This window comes from Vicia villosa, linkage group LG3 (assembly GCF_029867415.1).
Source record: "Vicia villosa cultivar HV-30 ecotype Madison, WI linkage group LG3, Vvil1.0, whole genome shotgun sequence".
Taxonomy (NCBI): domain Eukaryota; kingdom Viridiplantae; phylum Streptophyta; class Magnoliopsida; order Fabales; family Fabaceae; genus Vicia; species Vicia villosa.
The window spans coordinates 24,884,215-24,897,396 of NC_081182.1; the positions used below are offsets into that span (position 1 = coordinate 24,884,215).

Sequence of the window (13,182 nt, forward strand, 5' to 3'; positions counted from 1 at the left end):
GTAATTTGAACCTGATGCAGACACTGTTTTTACACAGCTATACAGTTAAGATTTTATTGGCCGATTTAATTTGCACTCTGATCATGACCGGATGGATCAGATAAATTCCACTAAGAACAAATCCAATTTTATTTGCAGGATTTTCTGACTGCAGCAAATCTTGATCTGTGGATACACATGTGAAACTTCGCTAAGAACAAGTCATAAGAATAAGAATGACAATACCACTAAAAACCAGCTACGATTTTGGAAAGCACACCATTGTTATCAATTTACAAAACATCATCTTCTGTTATGTGAGTTCCAATATTATACTGCTACACATATTCAAGGCATATCAACAAATTAATAAGAATTAGAACAAAAATTTGAATTATTTATTCTACTACTAATAAAGCAATTCATCAACTCAAATTGTGTTAGTTTATAAAAGAAGATTGACTAATAAATAACTAACGACAACTGACAAGTAACACATGCAGCAAGGACCAAATATAAATCTCTAGAAAAGATTCTACTTCAACAATCTTAGAAGACCTAAAGAAAAACTATCAAATTTTATAGCTTGCCATTTCTGAGCATTGCCAATTTCCCAAAGCAGTCAGCTGCAAAATTTCCTTTCTCCAAGGATGCAAACTTGTTTCTGCAAATATAATACAATAAATTATTTTGCTGAATAGTAGTTTCAATTCAACAAAAGTCACATAGATGACAGATATGTATCTTTGATTGTTGAAACATTCGTTCACATTCATATGACCATAACCTTTACTCCCAAAAGACAAACAGTGAATTTGCTAAATCGGAAGCCTTAGTTTGGCAAAAACTACAACAAATTTCCAGACACAGTAGAATTGCATTTTTGCTTAAATGTTGTTAAAAAATTTAACATATTCTATTCATAATTTTGGTTAGTACTTTAAAGAACAAAGTATTTGGCCACAATAAACCCAAATGGATCAAAATACCACTGGCATGATTGGATTTTGTTTAAAAAATGAAAATGAAGCTGTTATAGCTGTCAAATTTTTCTTTCATCACCCCAGATAACTGTTATTAAAGGAGAAGTTTTTCGTCTATACTCTATATCAAAGCTTGTTTGGGAAGGATGGAGCTAAATGTCCATGCTGTTATTTTTTAGTTGGATGTCAAATTTGTGGTAGAAGATTTTGTCCTATTTTAAAGGATTGTAGAGTGTTGGCGAGTCTTTATTTAAAAAATTCTCATGTTGAGTTCCCTAAGAGAGAATAGAGAAGCAAATGTAGTCGCTCGCTCATGCCTTAGCAAGAGTAGCCACATATATACCTAACCTTCATTGATAAAATGAAGTATTCTTTTCCTGTCAAAAAAAGAAAAAAAAAAACACATTTCCAAGGTTGGCTCACGTAGTCTCAAAAACTGCACAAGGCAGGAAAATTGAAAACTCGTGCAGGGACATTTCATTGTGAGAATAACATAACCTAAACTTCCAATATATTGTTGGGCAATGGACAGTAACAGGGCATGTTTCATTAACAAATAGTATTAATTATAGACCAACTTTATTGAGTTTTTTTTCTGATAAATTTTCTCAACAGGGCGTAGTTCTACTTAAGACATTGTTTGATAAATGTGAGCATCTTTCTTAGTTGGAATTTGAACCTTGATTCACGACACTGTAAGATACTAACCCAACCATGCTTAAACCACTACATGTTAACACTATTAATGCACAATCACAGCTCATTAACATTATAGTTTATACAATCAATAAGTACCACTGCCAGGCTGCATTTGCTAATTTTTAACTTCTAGTCAATCTCCGGCCTCTTTTATCAACATGATGCCTTAAAAAAGCCATGATAAGTAAAGGAAAAAGCCTCAGCTAGGTTGCAAGCCAGACTATATCACAACTTCAGCAATCATGGCTTTAACAAGGATAAAGCCCGGGCTAATTGCAGTTTCCATGGAGATTATTTTCTTTTAAGACAATAGAAACCACTACTTTTGAATTGCATGTATAAAACTAATCTTCTATTGAATTGGGAAGCCAGAACCCAAACTTGAAACATCAAAAAAGTTCTCAACAGTAATCATCTGCCATGAATTTACAAAAAGAATTACACCTCAAGTTCTTATATTCTTACTTACCCTTTCATTTACAAAATTCAACATCTAACTAATTACTTCTTTACAAAAATCTTCTATTTAAAGTACCATTGGAAAATGTAAATCATGTTTAGCTATCATGATATCAACAAATATAAGGATAAATATGCAAAAGTTCCAACATTTTAACAAATTTATTACCACCCTTAGTAAGAAGGTCTTATAATAAGCTATGTTTGAATATTATAAAATGAACGAAGCGGAGCGTAATGAAGATTCCATTCCATCGTTTGGAAATTTTAGGACGAAATAAGGCAAATTATTTGGGGGAAGATGATAATTGATGGAATGGAATGAAATTCGTACCATTCTGCTCCGCTCCATCCAATTTTAGGGTATGTTTGGATTGATGGAATGTGACAGAATGACGTGGAATGAAGTTCCATTGTTTGGATCAATTAAAATCGGATGGAGCGGAGCGGAATGGAGTGGTACGGATTTCATTCCATTTCATCACTACCCATCATATTTATTCCTCTCCAATTTGGGCGGAATGGAGAATTGACTTTGCCTCGTCCTAAAATACCCAAAACATGGAATTGAATCCTCATTCCGCTCATTCCATTCCGCTCCGTACATTTCATGATAACCAAATATAGTCCCCATACAATGAAACACCACTCCCTCTCATACCACTCCATTTCATCTGATTCCATTAATTCAAACAAAGTCTGACAGAGGGAGTACTAGTTAGCTGTTTACTCCTATGATTTTGGAGAAGCATTATTAGAACTTAAGGATTCCTACTTACTACTTAGATCTCATCTGCGGATTCAGATCAACCCTAAATTTTTGTGAAACTCAACTTGTGTTTTACATGAAACAATAAATCAAAACCCCAACAATGCAACCAAATGGAATAATCATATAAGGAAACAACACTAACACAACTTATACAAATTTAAACTTCAAACCGATCCATTTACATCAATTCAAATGATTACACTGCCTGAGTAGAAAGAAAACAACGCGTAGCATGTAACAATTTCATAAACATATAAATTAGGGTTCAATATTCAATCACCAACCTTCTCCTTCAATGAGCCTTTCGCCTCTGCTGCGGTTGTTTCTGAGTCGCTAATCTATAAATCCAATACACCTGCAGTAAATCGGATAAGACCACCGTGATTTGCGAATAGATAAAAACGGAAGCGTGAAAAAAAATTGAAGAAGAAAATTACCAGTCCGAGAACATGAGCTCCTATTAGAAGAACGAGAAATAAAGGTCCTGCGTCGAGTAACCATGGTGGCGTAGATGAGTGTTGTTCTCGTGCCATATTGTATGAAATGTAACAAATCCAAATAAGCAGTGTATAGGTTTTGATCGATCACCAGAATCCGTCAATACAAAAGAATACCAGGCTCACATTCATAAATATGATGTAATTTTATTAAATGATTTTTCTAAAGTATTTCACTTTAATTTAAAAGTTCTTTTAATGTTAATGCACTTTATTAATTTTTTATTAGATGATAGTGTAAAATAATTTTACACGTCAGTGCATATAAATTAAACTCTTGAAAAATATACATGAATGAATAATTTTATTTTTATATATTGTTATGCAAATAAACTTTTACATGTAATGAAAAATTCTTGTATCAAAACCCAAGAAAATTTTATTTTTTTTTTTAATTTGATTTAAGAAGTGGTTGTGATCATGGTTGTCAAACTCGTGGGTAGACTCGTAAACTCGTACGAGTTTACGAGTCTAGGAAGCAAAAACGAGTAGACTCGTGCATATAATTTTGTTTGATAGACTCGAGCAGACTCAGGTAGACTCGCTCAAACTCGTATAAACTCGCGAGTCTATGATGAGTTTACGGGTCTATAAGTTTTTCTAATTTTGTTTATTTTAATCTGAAAAAAAGGCCTAAATTCCCCAAAATAATTTATTTTATTTAAAAAAACTTTTTTTTTCTTGTACGAGAATTAGAAAGTATCTCTCCTAGTCTCTTGTTTTAGCAAAGTTTCTTCCTTCCTTCATTAACGGTGTGGCCGCATTTGTTCTGCTTTTGATTTGTTCTCGTTCGTTTTCGTAATTCAATCATTCGTTGTGTAAGTATTTTCTTGTATGTTTCACTTGGATGCTTCCTTGTATGTACTCATATATGTTATTTTGTGTAAAAGTGATGCAAAATTGTTCAATCAGGTCCACTAATCTCGATCCCCATGTATCAATTTCCACATGACAAAATGGTTTAGAAGATTTATGATTTATTGTAGAAAATATTTTAGCCTGTTTTGAAATAATGCACTACTCACATGAAAACTTTCTACAAATTTTACTAAGTAATTAATTATTAATGATAATTATAAGGAACCTACGTACAAGTGTTGTAAGGAAAGCTTGGGTGAGTGGACGACCTTGGTGATAAAGACATAAAAACATCTAAATTCAGAATTTGTTTTGACATAAGGCTAGAATAGTTTGAGTAGAGGCATAATTTTAAATTGTAGTCACGAGGGTGGTTACGGTTGAAGATATTGCAATTTCTCTGGAACTTTAAAGCATCTCAAGATATTGATGAAGGTGATAATGATGATGATATTGGTGGTAATGATTTAATTGGAGCTTTGGCTGTTTGAAGCCATTATCATATCTATTTTATGATTTTATTTGCTTTATGTAGTAGCCACCAGCCAATGAAGAAGAAGTTAGTACTTTAAGTCTTTAAATTTCACTGAACATCATTCTTAATTGGGGAGATACAAAAGCTTCAACGTAGCTTTATTTGGGGAGATACAGATAGTAAGAAGAGAGTTGCATGATGTAGCATGGGAAGTTGTAACCATGCTAAGAGATAGTGGAGGGTTAGTGCTTTTAGATATTGAAATTATGAACCAAGCATGCATCATGAAACTTGGTTACAAGTTAATGAATAACCCTAAGGACTTGTGGTGTAAAGTCATGATAGGCAACACTCAGAACAGGAATCTGCAGGAAGAATTGAATTCTAAAAGCTCCAATTCTAGCCTATGGAAGGCCATTATCAAAACCATGCCTTAATTGTTGGAGGAAATTAGTTGGATTATTGGAAATGGGAAAAGTGTTTATGCGTGGGGTGACAAATGACTGGCTCCAGGTTTCTCTATTAGAGATCTTGATCTGAGCATTCTTGAGGATCTTCAAGGAACCAAAGTTATTGATTTGGTGGATACTGGGGAATGGAATTGGTAAATGTTAGATGGTTGGTTGCCTCAGGCTATTGTTCACAAAATTTATACAAATTTTCCTCTTGATGAGGACCGAGGGAATGATGTTATGATAGTCCAAATTTCTAACAGAGGTGGTTATTATGTAAGTGATATGTATACCAAGCTGAAATAGATTGACGGAACTGAGGAGCAACAAGTTTGGAAAAGGATATGGAAGATGCAGGTCCCAGAGAGAGTGAGGAGTTTTATCTGGTTATTGAATCATGATCGGTTGCTCACAAACTTTCGTAAAAATCAATATGGTATTGGAACTGCAACTTGCAATATGTGTGGCCCTGTTTGTGAAGATACCTTGCATGTTTTTCGTGACTGCACCGTTGCCATGCATGTTTGGGAGAATTTTATGCCTCAAAAGTTGAGGATCCATTACTTTCCAACAACCCTTCATGACTGGATCTTGCTCAACATTGCGGAGAGTGAAAACACTAGCACAAGTTGGTGTAATTATTGGGCTTTGGGTTACCTTAGTATTTGGAATTGGCAGAATAGAGAAGCGCACTTGGAGAACTTTGCTAGGCCGATAAATCCTTATAATTATATCAATTCGAAGATCTTTAAGTATTCCGAGGCGATGAAAACGAGTAAAAATATATTGAATAAATCAAGTAGTTAAAAGAATTAGATGGACTCCCCCTACTGCTCACAAGGTGAATAAGAACGTGAATGATGCTTGTGGCTCTGGTAATGTTGCAGGTTGTGGTGGCATTATTAGAGATGAGAAGGGCAACTAGTTATGTAGTTTTTTCAAGTTTGTGGGTAGGTGTAACCCGTTCATGGCGGAGTTATGTGGTGTATTTGAAGGCCTAAAATTCACTGCAGCTAAGAGATATATGAAGGTGGAGTTGAGTGTTGATTCCATGGAAGTGATTAATGCCATTAATATGGATAGCCTGTACAAGGGCACAGGTTGAAATTTGATTACTCGGATCAAAGGACTAATGGAGATGCATGATATGGTCGATATTACTCACTCATATAGGAAAGCGAATCAGTGTGCAGATGAGTTAGCTAAAGCTGGAAAGAATCTGCAAGGGGGAATGAGAATCTTTGATGTTGTCCCATAGTGTATTCTTAAGTTTCTTGAGGATGATTCTAGGGGGTTAATCACTAATAGAGTGGTGTTTTTGTAGTCTTTTTTCTTTTTTAGGCTTAGGCCATCCCTCATACCAAAAAAAAATGTCGCTCGACAAAGTTGTCTTAAGTTTTCAAAGATTACGTGTGGATTAATCCTAGTTTAATTATGACATAACAAATAGAAGTTCTATTTAATCACAGTTTAACTGTGACAAATATTTTATGAAATTATATTTAACTAGATTTTAACTGTGACAAATCTTAGACCATGTGCGATAACTCAACTTACACGCCTTCAAAGACGGTCCCGCTATTCAACCATCGACAATAAATATACCATTAACATAAATAAAATTCAAATGACGATAGCTTCAATCTAGGAATCAACATAGTTGTTGGGAAGGCTCACTACTCATTTTAGTAAAGCTAATGAAACAATCATGTAAATAATTTTTATAAATTGATCTTAATTAATGTTGAAAGATATATAGTAGATAATATATTACTTGAACATGTATTTATAAGTAAAGACGATCTTTATTTTAGAAGTCGGTATTATAAGATCAAATTAGTTCCAACTACAATTCGATTTAGATAAAATATTTTAATGAGGGAAAGTAATTTTTTGAAAGAATTCAAAATGATTTGACCAAAATTCATTGTTTAGATAAAAAATATGGAGAATTGTCAAAATGATGTAAATTTATGAAGTATTTTATTCAAGTTAAATTTAAGAAATTTCAAATGACACAAAAACTAAAGAATTTGAAATTGTCCATTCACTCTATATAATGTGAATGTTAAATTGTTTATTATTTATTTTACAAAATTTGTAAGATGGTTCTCGTATTTTATGGAAATTTCAAATTTACCGCCAAATTTAAAAAATTGCAAATAAGTCCCTAATGATTTTCATTTTACAAATTGGTCTCTTTAAATTTTCAAAAATTGCAAATTGATCTCTATTTTTTATATTTTAAATTTAGCACAAAAATTTTAAAATTCATGAAAATTTCCCCAAACAATAAATTATTTTAATACTCCATCTAAACAAAAGAATTAAAGAATGAATGAATTTAAATTGAATCATTTAAATTGTTTGAAATTTTGAATTCCTTAAAAATTCTCAATTACCTCATATAAACACACTTCTTACAAGTTAAGAATGAATTGAAAAGACTCATAACAAGTTAAGTCAATGCTAAAAATAAAGAGAAATTAAAAGATAAGAAATGTGACGTCTCCTTGAAAACCTCTTTTGACAAGGCAGGAAAGGTAGGGGAAGACGATTATAGTTCGAACGAAGATTCTTCTAAGAAGGAAGAAATGAGTTTATTTATCAAACGCTATAATAAATATATAAAGAAACATCATCTCAAGCATTCAAACAAAAATCTGAGTAACTTTAGGAAATTACATCCATAAAATAAAGAATAAAATAAAAGGAAGACAATCTAGTGACTTATTATGAATGTGAAAAATTTAGTCATTACCTTACCGCTTGACCAAATCTAAGCAAGCACAACAACAAGAAAGAGTCCTACAAGACGAAAGGTAATCATATCGAAGTGCAAGTTCAAAGTGAAATCTAAGAGGGGGTGAATTAGATTTTCCAAATTTTTAGAGTTTTTAAATGAATGTTCTTATGTTCTTATTTTTTCCAGAAATATGTTAATGAACTTATGAAGCAAAGTGCATAATTTAAATGCAGAAATATAAATGAACACAATGATGTATCCTGGTTCTCCTTATCCAACCAAGGGTAATTGAGTCCCCTCACTATCTTTGAGAGATTATCCAATATTGTCAGATCTTCGTACAACCTACAACAAACTCTCTTACAATCTTATAACAATAACAAAAAAGCTACATCACTTTCTTGATTTCAAACAAAACACCAATAACCTTATGGACTTTGAATATCGCTGATGCAGAGAACTTTTACACATTAAGTAAAAATACAACACTTTCTATTTGCCAATACTGTAGAAAGTACAAACACTTTTCTTACAGTAAAAGTCCCACACACTAGGTGAATAAAAGTTACAGATAAATTTATGTACAAATAATATGTATAAATTCAATATATCAAAGTTTGACTCTTCTCTTTTCCAAATAACAATTTTATAATGAATAAAATCTAAGTATTCATTATATGTATGAAACTTTTGTCGGATAAAATTACATTTATGCAATAAAAAAGTTTCTATAAAAAATGTTATGAACACAATAATATTTTGGAAAAAGGTGGTTTGAAAAATCGGCTAAACTGATCTTTTACAACAATATGATGCTTGTATAAAAAGATGAAATTTATGAAATAATTTCATAAAGAAATGCAATGATTTCCATAAAAGAATGTCACGAAAAGATATCAAGTATTTCTGAAATTTTTGAAACGTTTAAAAATATTTGTATTTGCTGCAAGGTTTACAAATATTTGAAAAAAATTGCAAATACCCAATTGATTGTGGGGAATCAAAACTAGGGAAAAATTGAAGCATCCAATCAATTGTGGGGGATAGCACAATCAATTGAGCAAAAATTTGTGTAAAAAGATTTGCTTGAAAAATTGCTCGTCCAATCAATTGTAGAGGTTCATCCAATCAATTGGATTGCTTAAAAATATCCCATACGATCAATTGCATGGCTTGCCCAATTGATTGCATCTAAGCCAAAATAATTTTTCTTGCATTTTTAAAGGTGTTTCATGAAAGTAAACATACGTATATGCTTTGGAATCTTACAGAATAATTAAAGTAAGCTAATCAATATTCAAAAATCAATTGCTATTGGTACCTTTATGATGATCGTTTCTCTTGAACTTCATGAATTGACAAACTTGAAACCTCATTCTTATCTTTTTCTTCTTTGATATCTCTTCCGTGATAATCTTATGTCTTCATCAAAACCAATGCATTCAAAATTATGAATATCTTTTTCACAATCTCCCCCTTTTTGATGATGACAAGACACATAAATGGGATGTTTTTGCTTGAAACTTTAATTCTCCCCCTATCTTGTATATCTCCCCCTTTCTTTTACAATTTAGTCTATGATTTATTTGATATCCGGAAAAATAACAAAAATAATCATCTACCTTCTCCCCCTTTTTGACATTATTAAAAACAAAAAGAGTAAATCTAAAGGAGTATAACAATGGAAGGAAAATGATATAAAGATATAAAAATGGTTATCTTCATTACAATACTACCATATGAAGTCAAAGTTGATATCAAAGTTAATGTTTCTTCAAAACATCTTTTATTCGATAAATTTTTGGAACTATCATATCATATGGTCTTGTATCTTGAAAGATTAAGCTCGATTTGACAACACTAGCATATGATCTTCAAGTACCTCCAAAACAATTGATAGTTCTTAGGTACCCAATTTTCTTTGGGTCCTCTTGGGTTAGATCCTTCCTCACCCATACACGCTCATCATAATTTGTTATGTAGCAAGTATTAGAAGTATGACTTTTTTGCATTACAATAAAAACAAGTCGGTCTAAAAATATGATTCCTTTTATGGACATAAAAATTATTTTTATCCTAAGGCCTTTTATAATGACTCAAAAAGTGTTCTTTCTTTGATTTCTTATTGTTGAATTTGCTAGTAGCCTTTACAAAGATTGTTTAACTTGTACTAGGTTTATCAAAATTAGAAAAGTCAAGTCAATGTTTATTATTTGAAAATCTTTGACTACTCAACACATTTTCCAAGCCAATTTTCCCTTTTTCTTATTTGGAAAAAACTTGGTTTAATTCCACGATTTTGACTCAAAAGATGAACAATTATTGTATACTGAATTTTTTATTAAGTCTAACTCCACTTTTGTGATATTAGCCTCACTTTCTAAATTTAAAATAATTTTATTTTGTTTTGAAAATTTTCTAGAAAGTTTAAAAATTTCATCATGTATTTCATTAAAAGCATTTTGTAATTCAACATATGAAGGACTATTATCAATTTCAGAATCACTTACCTCATATTCTTTATCACTTGAATGATGTGATGTCATCAATGCATTGCTTGCATGATCTTTTTCTGAAGATGAACTTATTTCATTGTCATCCCATACTACATGTGACTTTTTTGCCTTTTATCCTTCTTGCTTTTGAAGTATTTATTCTTCTTTTGAAGTGTTTGACATTCAATTTTAACATGTCCTATTTCTTTATATTCAAAATATTTAACCTTTAGTATTGGTGCTTCTTTTTGAATGATCTCCTTTCTCCTTTCTTTTCTCAAGAACTTTTCAATCTTCTTGATAAGATCATCATCTTCATCATTAGTGGACTCACCCTCTTGATTTCTATCATGATTTTTTACTATAGTCTTTAAGGCAAGACTTTTTGAATCCTTTCTTTCATCTTCATGTCTTTCTAGTTTTTCAAGTTCTATCTCGTGTTTTTGAAGTTTACCGAACAATGCTGCAAAAGGCAATTTTGAAAGACTTTTCTTTTCCGTAATAGCTGTTACCTTTGGTTGCCAAACTTTTGTCAAAGATCTAACAACTTTTACATTTAATTTATCCTTTGTAAAAGTTTTACTAAGAGCCATTAAATGATTTATTAAATGAGTAAATCTCTTTTAAAAATTAAGAATAGATACATAGGGTTGTATTGTAAATATTTCATATTCTTGTGTTAAAGTGTTTAGTTTAGATCATTTTACCTCTACCATGCTGTCACGTGTGACTTCTAAAGAATTTCATATTTCCTTCGTTGTTTTACATTGAGAGACAAGAACTCATCCACGCTTAGAGCCGCTTGAAGAAGGTTATCACTTTCTCGTCATAGAGAATTTTTTTATTATCATCTTTATTCCAATAACTTTTTACCTTTTCTTGTTCTACACCATTGATCACCGTTTTAGGAACGTAAAGACCATTTTCAATAGCATCCTCAACTTCTTCTCCTTGCGCTTCAAGATGTGCTTGCATATGAATCTTTCAAAAATCATAATATTCACCACATAACAAAGGAGGCTTATTATTACTATCATCGTTCTAAAAATGGATTTGTTGAAGCCATCTTCTGAATATAAGGAATGAGGTACCTATAACCCGCTCTGTTGCCAATAATAAGTTCAGAGTGCAATTTAAAAGGATGGTGAATTAGATTTTCCGAATTTCTAGAGTTTTTAAATGATGGTTATTATCTTCTAAATATAAGGAACGAGTTACCTATAATGTGCAAAAATTGAGACTACACTACTGCTAAATACATCCGTGAGAAGCTCCTCGAACTCCCCTTCAAAACTTTTAGCCAAAGAAGATTTTAGGGGACAAGTACCATTGATACACATAACATGATAATCAATTAGATTTGTCATTTAGCCAATTCCATGAACTCCTTTGTGTTGATTTGAGCACTTGCTCTACTAAAACCACTTTGTTATTGGATATTTCATCGTTTATTGCTTTCCAATTGTTCCAAACAGAAGCAAATCACACCACTCTTAATTTGTTGGTATGCGATCTTCAACTACCAAGTAAAGCTTCGAATTGTTCAAGTTGAGACAAACATTCTCTTTGGAGTATTGCGTATACGCCGAGCCATCTACACATAACATACCATATACCTGCAAAAGTGGGACACTAAAAAAGGAGAATAAACATTGATTCGCCTATATGACAACCATCAATACGAAGATGCGAGTCGAGATCAATAACACCTCTCTTCACTAAATAATCTTTAGTTGATAACTTATTATTAAACATTCTCCATACCATTCACAACAATTTATAAGATATATTTGATGTCAAATCTTTCACTAACAATTATTATGCTCTATCCTAGTTTCTAGCAACGTTATCTTATAACTTTCTTTAAGCGAATATTGGTCAACATGCCTTATGACAACTATATCTAAATTACGGATATCTCTCCGCCATAGCGAACCATTACTATTGTCAAAATTTAAAGAGCCATCAATCTTACCATATATACGTGTCAATGCTCTATACCACAATCCACTCCTCTTATGTCTTATTTTTGAGGAACTAACTTGCCACCCCTCACTTATACATGACAACTTCCCATATTGCACGCTTTTACCATTATATCCTTGCTTAAAGTTACCAAATTTCAAAAGGTTTGAGTTTTTACTGGAAAAATTGAAAAAATATCGAAAATTTTCGATAAAAAATCATAATTTTTATGAGTTTTTATCGGAAATTTAAAACTATATCGAAAATTTTGAAAAAATACCGGTAAAAACTCACGAAATTTTTATCAGCAATTTCAAAATGTATGCACTTTTACTGGAAATTTCTACTAGCAATTTTGAAATGTGTGCGTTTTTACTAGAAATTTTGAAATTGTCGATAAAAACTCTTGTATATTTTACCAAAATTTTGAAATGTATGTTTCTGAAAATTTTGAATAAACGATCAAACATTTTAAATGAACTATAAAAAATTTCGTTAAATCATTTTATTTTTTTTATCAGGGGTATTTTTGATATTTTAAAAATATTGGGATTTCGGGTTCAAATTTTGGGTGGCAGCCTAAATTCTCCTTATTCTTATAAGTTTGCATTATTATTTTTGTGAGGAGGGATATTTTTACTCCAAAAATAAGTTAACACTTACTCCAAATCTAGACTATTGATTCTTCTAATCAATTGTCCGATTTAGAGTAAGGGTTAATATCATATTCTTGGAGTAAGAATATTTCTTCTCTATTTTCCTAAGTAAAAAACATATACTACTAGTTTAATCAATAATCAAT

General features: G+C 31.6%; 1 long non-coding RNA gene across 1 annotated transcript; it reads right to left on the minus strand.

The window, feature by feature from the left end:
* Positions 1-355: 355 nt before the first annotated feature.
* On the minus strand, positions 356-3,527 carry LOC131660701 (uncharacterized). The gene is made up of 3 exons (XR_009301017.1): positions 3,330-3,527; positions 3,177-3,247; positions 356-643 (listed from the first exon to the last, which is right to left on the minus strand). It is a non-coding gene; the product is annotated as an uncharacterized LOC131660701 (long non-coding RNA).
* Positions 3,528-13,182: the final 9,655 nt, after the last annotated feature.